We start from the raw sequence: 8,275 nt of genomic DNA on the forward strand, positions 1-8,275 counted from the left end.
AATCATGTTGAACTATTCCTGGTATGGTCCTTAGTGAGATGGTTTGAAAGGTGTGTTTGTTTTATAAGTCTTTTATTAAACTTCATTGCTAAGACAAAAAGAGAGGGCAAGAGCCAGAGGACAGCTCCATGAACTCCTATTCCTCCTTAGAGGTGACATGGAGAGTCCAGGCAGTTGCCATGGAAACAGACAAGGTGACATCATCAAGTATTCGCTGCTGTCATAAAACCTGACTTATTCCAAGGGCCAGGTTTTCTTGGATCAAAGTCCAACTGCAGGAAGGAACATGTCTATACCAAAAGCCAAGCAAATGGTTGGAAATAAAAGTGGTTCTGAGGATGGGGCCTGTAGCTGATGGTACGTGGACCATCTTGTCACCGCACCAAGCCTCCATCTCCACAGACTACACCGTCCTTGTCAAATGGCCAAGGTACTAGAATATGCTTTGAAAGCATTATATTTTAACAATGTTTGAGCAGCAAAAATGGTTTGTGTTTAACAGCCATCTGTGTAAAGTCTCTTTTTATTTAGGAAAATCTATTTTAAATTAAATATCATAAGCCCACAAGCCATAGCAAACAATATTTTGAGCATATGCTCTGAATTAATATGCCAAACATTGCAACCTCTATTTTCTTCACAGAAAGGCCACCCCACCCTGATGGGGGTATGGTGAGCCAGAGGGTGTGGGAGGGGAGGAATTTTCAATAAGCCCATGCGGACAGAATGGTGGCAGGAAACCAAAGTACTTGGTTTCTTGAGCAGCCCGCATTACATGGTATCTCTGCATAGACCCACTTTCTTCTTAAGAACTTCCCTCCGATCTACTTTTTTTTCCCTTGCCTAGATCTCCATACCCCAGGTCCTAGCAAATATGATCACACCTCACTGACTTCAGCAAACTCCTGTGATTCCTTCACACCTATGATGAACCTACCAGCTTCACACCCATGATGAGATCTGAAAGTCAGGGCTTCTGATCAATCAGGTGCTGGGCAGAAATGAAAGTTGGTGATGATGCACCTGCCCATCCTTCTCCAAGTTTCTCTGACAGCTGTCCCAGAAGAGCATCAAAACACAGATGACCTGGGAGTCTACACCCTAGGCGACCTTGAGTTCAGTGAACTGTTGGCTAAGGAGAGTTCCTTAGGACACCTGGTTGCCTGTTTCAGTAAAGGGACAGGGGATGGAAAGGTTGGGAACAGATTTTATTGACACATTCTAACCTCTGAGTGGGAACTTCTGATCCTTTATACGGTTTGATGATGTGGTTGCAATGGTTGTAGGGTCATAGGTGTGAAGAGTTGCTTCAGGCAGTAGAGTGGCTTTTTTCATGGAGGCTCAAAGCCCACTGTCAGAGTCTTAAGACTCAATTAAGTCCTAACTTCCCTTGTTCTTGCTTTTCACCTCCTGTCCTTTCTCTTGTCACCTCTCCCCATTTTACTGTTTACCCTTCTTTTTTTTTTCTTTCTTTCTTTCTTCTTTTCTTCTATTTTGGGAACTCTTTGTATATGCCATCTTGGGTGCTGTTGTCATTATTCTTAATATGAGTATTTATGACCAGAGATTGCCTAATAGGTGCTATCCAACTTACAGATCTCCTCTTGAAACCCAAGAATGAAGATGGCATTACTTAGTACCTCAGTGGATTCTGAGGGCGGTACATCTATGATTCCAAAGTGTTCTTTCTCGTCTGTATCTAGGACTGCCATTTGGTTTCTGTCCTAGTTAGCTTTCTGTTTGTGTGATAAATTACTCTGACCCAAACCAACAAGGGGGAGGAAAGTGTTCATTTGGCTTATAGACTACAGCCTATCACCAAGGGAAAGCAAAGCAGGAAGTTGAAGTAGGAACCATGGAGCAGCTCTGTATACTGGTTTGTTGTTGTTTGTTTGTTTGTTTTGATATAGGGTTTCTTTGTAGTCCTGGTTGTCCTGAAACTCAATTTGTAGATCAGGCTGGCCTCGAACTCAGATATCCACCACCCTCTGATGGGTTAAAGACATGTGCCATCACTGCCTAAACAACTGCTTTTCTTATACAGCTCAGGAAGATATGCCTAGGGAGGATGGCGCCATGCATAGAGGACTGGGCCCTACCAAATAAATTTTAAATTAGCAAGTGCTTCCCAGACAGGCCTACAAGTCAGTCTGACCTGGACAATTGTTCAGTTGTGGTTCTTGCTTCCTGGGTGGCTTTTGTTTGTATAAAGTTGACAAAAGGTAACCAGCACAATTGAAATTTTTTGGCAGGTCAACACACAAATACATCCGTTAAACCATACCCTTTCCTTTCTTGTTCGTCCATGAGACCTCATGTTAATATCACAATATAAAACATATTACAACTTTAAAACATTTTTTTAAATCCAAATACTTCAAAAGTCCAAGTCTCTAAAAATTCAAAGTATCTCAACAATGGATGCTTTTGAAATAAAAATAACAACAACAACAACAACCAAGTTAACTATTTCCTATTCTAAGAGGGAAGGACTTCGCTCCACTTAGAATCAAATCAGAGCAAACCCAGCATTTAGCAATGTAAATAAAATTCCATAGTTCAATGTCTGGCATCTGGAACTCATTTGTCATCTTCTGGGCCCTAAAAGATTTGGGAAGCCTCATGTTTTCTGCTCTGTCGTCGTTGGAAGCACATGTAGATGTCTCACAAGCTCAGGTCAGTTTTCACTCCACATTTGTGGTCACCCTATGGGACTGGAATCTTGACAGGCTGAGGTCTCTATTACCACTGAAGTTACCTCTCCTGGCCTCTCACAGTGGCAGGCTTCCATTGCTTTCTGTGACCCTTTCATGTCTTCAAAACCAGTATTAGTTGGGAGACTCTGTTATATTAAGGTCAGCATTTAGCTTGTGGTACAGCTGCACTCCCACACTACACCATAGCTTGTATGTGTTTACCTTGAAGTATTTCTGAGGAAACACTCCCCAGAAAATTCTACCCCAAATGCTTATATTTTAGCCCCAATAACCAACATCAATTTTCCCAGTTAAGCACAGGTTAGTAGTGTTGGTATCTTGTTAATCATGGCTGATTCTTCAGCTCCGGCTGATCAGAAACCATAAATCCTTAATTCAAAACATCACACAGCGAACCCTAACAGAACCTTTGGGTGACTCTCAAACTTCCCTTTGGAGTGTCACAAGCCAGGCTTCCAACACCAGAACCTCTCTCAACTTTCCTGTCTTCCAAGATCCTATAAATAATTCGTTAAGTTCTGAGCATTCCATGGCCTTTTCTAACCCAAAGCTACAAAACTATTCCCCCTCCCACAGACACCATGGTCACGTTCACTACAATAATACTCTATGTTTCTGGTATCAGTCTAGTTTGCTTTCTGTTTTTGTGGTAAAACAGACCAAAACCAACTTAAAGAGGAAAGAGTTTGGTTTTTAGGCAACAAGTCCACCAAGCCAAACTAGGAACTTGACAGGAACCACAAGAGAACTTGCCTTACTAGTTTGTTCAGAAATTTTTTTATATAGCACCAGGCCTACCTGCTTAGAGATGTCACTGCCCACACTGTGCTGGGGACTCCTATCTCTATTAGACATTAAGAAAGGGTTTCCCTGATATGTTAATAGGCCAATCTGTTTTGAGCAATTCTTCAGTTGATCTTCTCTCTTCCCAGATGACTCTAGTTTGTGTCAAGTTTATAAAAACGAGACAGTACAGTCTCATTTCTTATAAATGGAAGCTTATGGCCTATACTACTTCCCAGCTGGGTACTTATCCTTCTGTGTGTTTGCCACTTGCTGCTACTAAGAGGAGAATCATCCATTAGGCCTCACATCAGATGACTTGGGGGAGAGTTTTATTGAGCTCTCACCAGTATTATTTCATTCTGTTGTGACAAATTCGTACACTGTAGCTAAAGCTTGCTTGACACTTACTCTTTAGCCCAAGCTAGCCTTGAACTCATAATTCTCCAGCCTCACTCTCCCACAGGCTGCAATTACAGGTATGAACTATGCATGACAGCAGCATTAAAAAGCAACTCCTAAGCCTCAATTTCATCTTCTTCCCTTAAATGAAGAACCGAGGGAGCTTAAGGGCAAGCGCCATCACTTACTGGTTTGCCCATGAAGGAGACAGTATGTCACAGGCTTAGGGGACAAGTACTAGTAATTTCCCTCCCTCACCAGCCTCATCTGAGCCCCTGGCCCCTTCAGTCTACACTTGCTCACTGTTCTAATTCCTTCATCTGTTCTAGGCTATACAGAACAAGTGTCTTTCAGGGTCTCTGTGTCTGATGTTTCCCTCCCAGTGTTGAAAGGGCTCAATATCAAGGTATTGACTTACATGTAAAAGAAAACAAGCTTAGTTAATATGGATGAGAATACACTGATCAACAGGACATGAAATAGTTTAAAAAATGAGCTGAAAAGCTAGAGCACAGAACCAAGATGATTCAGAACTGCACAGGACTCAACAGCCTTCAGACTTGATGGTGTAAAATCTTATTTTACTTATGACTGTCTTTTTGGGCAGAGGTCAGAGGCTATGATAGATCCCTGTTTCATGGAACATCATACTGTGGCTTGATGGGAACCAAACATATTTACCTTATGGTTCACTCACATGGCTGGGAAAGCTGGAATTGGCTAGTAGCTTGGAGAACAAATGGATTGAGAGCTGGGTGCTGGGTGCTGTGATCCTTAGTTCCTTCTATAAGCACTAAGGATCTTGAATGTGTGGTGAAGCTTCTGGAACTGGCCTCATTGCTGTGGGCCTTAATCTTAGAGTAAATAATAATAATAATAATAATAATAATAATAATAATAATAATAATAATAACTGACTGTTCAGACAGCTGTAGGATACTGTCAACAGATAGCTCAGCACTGTCCACAGGCAAAAACTCTGATTGGTGGAAACTGAAATGTGTGTCTCATGTGTCAGCAAATTATGACACATGGCAACCCCCTCAGATCACTCATAGGCAATCATACTTTAAAGAAAGGAGCCCTCCATGTGTCAAAAGAACACATGTCGGCTGGGTGTGGTGGCACATGCCTTTAATCCCAGCACTTGGGAGGCAGAGGCAGGTGAATTTCTGAGTTCGAGGCCAGCCTGGTCTACAGAGTGAGTTCTAGGACAGCCAGGGCTATACAGAGAAACTCTGTCTTGAACAAAACAAAAATCAAAAAACGAACAAACAAAACAAAACAAAAGAGCACATGTCTAAGACACTTGCTTAATGACCACCTGCAATATTTACCCCCATGATGATTACCAATAGTAATCTATTGTCTGCCAACTTGCTAGGATATAGGATCACTGAGAAAATAAGTCTATGGGCACACATAGAAAAAGATATAAAGATTAGGTAACCTGAGGTTGGAGGACCTATCCTAATTGTGGGTGACAGCATTCTATAACCTAGGGCCTGGAACTGAAGAAAGCAAGGAAAGAGAGTTGAGCGCCAACATTCATCTCTTTCTGTTCCTGACTGCAGATTCGATGCGACCAGCTGCCTCAAAGCCCAGCCCCCACACCATCCCCACCAAGGTAGACTGTACTGAAGAGGTCAGCTCTAGAACTTTGGAAAATTCCACCAGACCCCTCCCCTCCCGGAAGAGAAAGGTCATAGAGCACATAGGTACCCCTCCCCTCTGGAAGGGAGAGACTAATTACATTCTTCAGATCCCCGGTGTGGGGGGTTACTGACCACTGACCACCTGTAGATAAGGGAAGTCCAGAGCACATAGACACATTCTTCAGGGTAGACGGACCTTTGTCACCCCCCCCCCCAACACACATACAAGGAAAGCCCTTGTTACCCTAAGGACATTGTTCTGCCAATCATTTTGTGCCTAGTGGCTGTTGCTCTATTCCACTGCTGAAAGCTGTATAAAAACTGGCCGAATGGGTTACCTGAGGTTGCCAACTCTCCTTTGAATGCGGGATGATCCCAAAGTGTTGGAACCATAAATTCCTCTTGCTTTTGTATCGATTGATCTCTGCTAAGGCTTGTCAGAGTCTTACAGTACCCTCAAACTGAGAGCCAAAACCAACTTCCTTCCTAAAGCAGCTTTTGTCAAGTATTTCATCACAAGAGGGAGAGAAGTAACAGCACAGTAACCAACCCCCTCCTCAGCTACTTTGATCTCACAGCTATTTCTACACCACTCCCTCCACTTTTCCTCAGAGCTCTTACTTCAGCTTAAAGGTAAAGCTGACTTGGTGTCTCTCTTCTCTGCTAGTTCAACATGCAAATGTGCCTCTTTTGTTGTACATTTCTTGGCTACTACTTCCAAATCATCTTGGACCCCACCCTTTACTCCTGCTGAGGAGGGATTTCCAACCATGTCGTGAAGTAATTTCTATGAATTGTCTGTCTGTCTGTCTGTCTGTCTGTCTGTCTGTCTTTGCTGTGTGCTTCAGACAGAGGGAGAAGAGCAACTGACTTTTGAAACAGTTTCCTAGATTCCTATGTCAATTGAATTCTAGCCCTTTGGCCAGCAGGAGATGTTGGTGGGAGATTGAGAGCAGGAGGCAGAGAGAAGGGTCTTTCTCCCCCTTCCTCTCTGTTTTTTTTTTCTGATAACTAAGGCACTGTCTGAGCAGAAGACACAGGAGTCCCAGCCAATCTGTTAGTCCTCCTGCATGATGTCAGCTTCTCATTTAAAGTGTTATCTCTGGTGGGTTGGAGCATACTTCCTAAACAGACAAATTCAACCCCAACTCCCATAATTCTGTGAGAATGACTTTACTTGTGGACAGTTATTTTAAATGTAATTAGTCAAGATGAAATCACACTCTGGCACGGGAAGCCCTATTCTTTAAGAGTGCTCCCTGTATAAGAGAAGACAGAATGGAAAAGGAGACCATGTGGTGACTGGACAGAGACTGAAGTGATGTTTGGATAAACCAAGCAACAGCAAGTGCTGTTGACTCTGTGAAGAAGACAGGGAACAGCCTTTCCCTCAAAGCCTTCAGAAGGAACCTACGTGAACACTTGGAATATAAATAGTTATCCCCTGGGACTGTGGACAAATAAACTGATGTTGTTTAAACCATCTAGGTCACAGTAACTTCTTAAGGACTTCGATGGCTTGGGGGCACCCTCCTCCTCTCACCTTTCTGCTCATTCTGCAAGGCAAATAACAGAAGATGCTTGCTAGCAGCCAACCTCCAGGCTGCCCTACTCTCCCTCTGATTTCTTCTCAAACTTTATGGGACCTGTAAAACCCACCTTTCCTGCTCAGCTCCCAGTCTCGGTTTTCTCATGGGGCCCAGAGTGATGCTCAAATATATCTGATCTTCATAATATACTTACTACATTCCAGCCACTGGTTTAAGTATTTTACCAGTATTGTTGCATTTAATCCTCTTGTCAATCTTTTGACAGAAGCTCTGCTTACTGCTCTGAACAGAGGGAATGAGGAAAAGGAAAGAATGCAGTCCAGAAAGACCAAGTAACTAGTTAGGGACAAATGGAGTTTCAAATTCAGGCTGGGCTGACTAGAGAAACCTAGATCTAGACACTACCCTACTATGCTACTATGTCTCGCCCTGGCCTTCTCTAAAGCTGGCTGCTATCGACCCAGCTCTCTTGCTGTACCCAGTGGCTTCTTCCCTTCTCTCTGCCCTTGGCATCGTTGTTTGCTTTACTCAGAGTCAATGTCCTGTCCCACCAGTCTCTGATCTCCCATATCTCTTTGAGGCCTTTGCAGTAGCACCCAGAAAGGGTTCCTCCAGCCTTCCAGCCATTTGTCTTTTCTGTTAGAGAACTAAAAATGATTTCTTCCTCCAGAGTGAATCTTTCAACAGAGATGTGATAGACCAGAGTGCAGGATAACGAGGTAACAGGATAATGAATGCAGCTCTGTATCCATATACACTTGTTAGTGTGTGTGTGTGTGTGATGGCCCATGCATGGGGATCAAGGAGGACTATGAGAATCAGTTCTCTCCCTCTACTTTTACATGGTCCCTCAGATAGAACTCAGGTCAGCAGACTTTCCACATCAGTTGAGTTATCAGCTGAGCTATCTTTTTAAACTGTGGTTGAATCTAAACCTTTCTCATATTTGCCTTAGGGTTTTTTTTTCTTTTTTCTTTTCCTGTTAAGAATGTTCTAGGTGTTAGCACCCTTTCTGCCCTTGGTCTCCCAAGCAGCTAGAAGTAGAGAAGGATTAGCTCTCCAAATCCCCTTGTTTTGGAGCTTCTCATAGAAATTCTATTAAGTATTCTACCCCTAGGCAAGCTTGGCTAAGTCATTGAAGGGAGGAGGCTGGAGCCCAGTTAGAATA

The 8,275-nt window shown here is 43.1% G+C and overlaps 1 long non-coding RNA gene across 3 annotated transcripts in view; it reads left to right on the forward strand.

The window, feature by feature from the left end:
* The first annotated feature begins 254 nt into the window (after window positions 1–254).
* Gm35593 overlaps window positions 255–8,275 on the forward strand; it is a 35,289-nt gene continuing 27,268 nt past the window's right edge. For all 3 annotated transcript variants that reach the window (XR_387893.2, XR_387892.2, XR_879072.1), the window contains exon 1: window positions 255–430. This is a non-coding gene — a long non-coding RNA (predicted gene, 35593). The remainder of the gene's footprint in view (window positions 431–8,275) is intronic.

This window comes from Mus musculus, chromosome 8 (genome assembly GCF_000001635.26).
Source record: "Mus musculus strain C57BL/6J chromosome 8, GRCm38.p6 C57BL/6J".
NCBI lineage: Eukaryota > Metazoa > Chordata > Mammalia > Rodentia > Muridae > Mus > Mus musculus.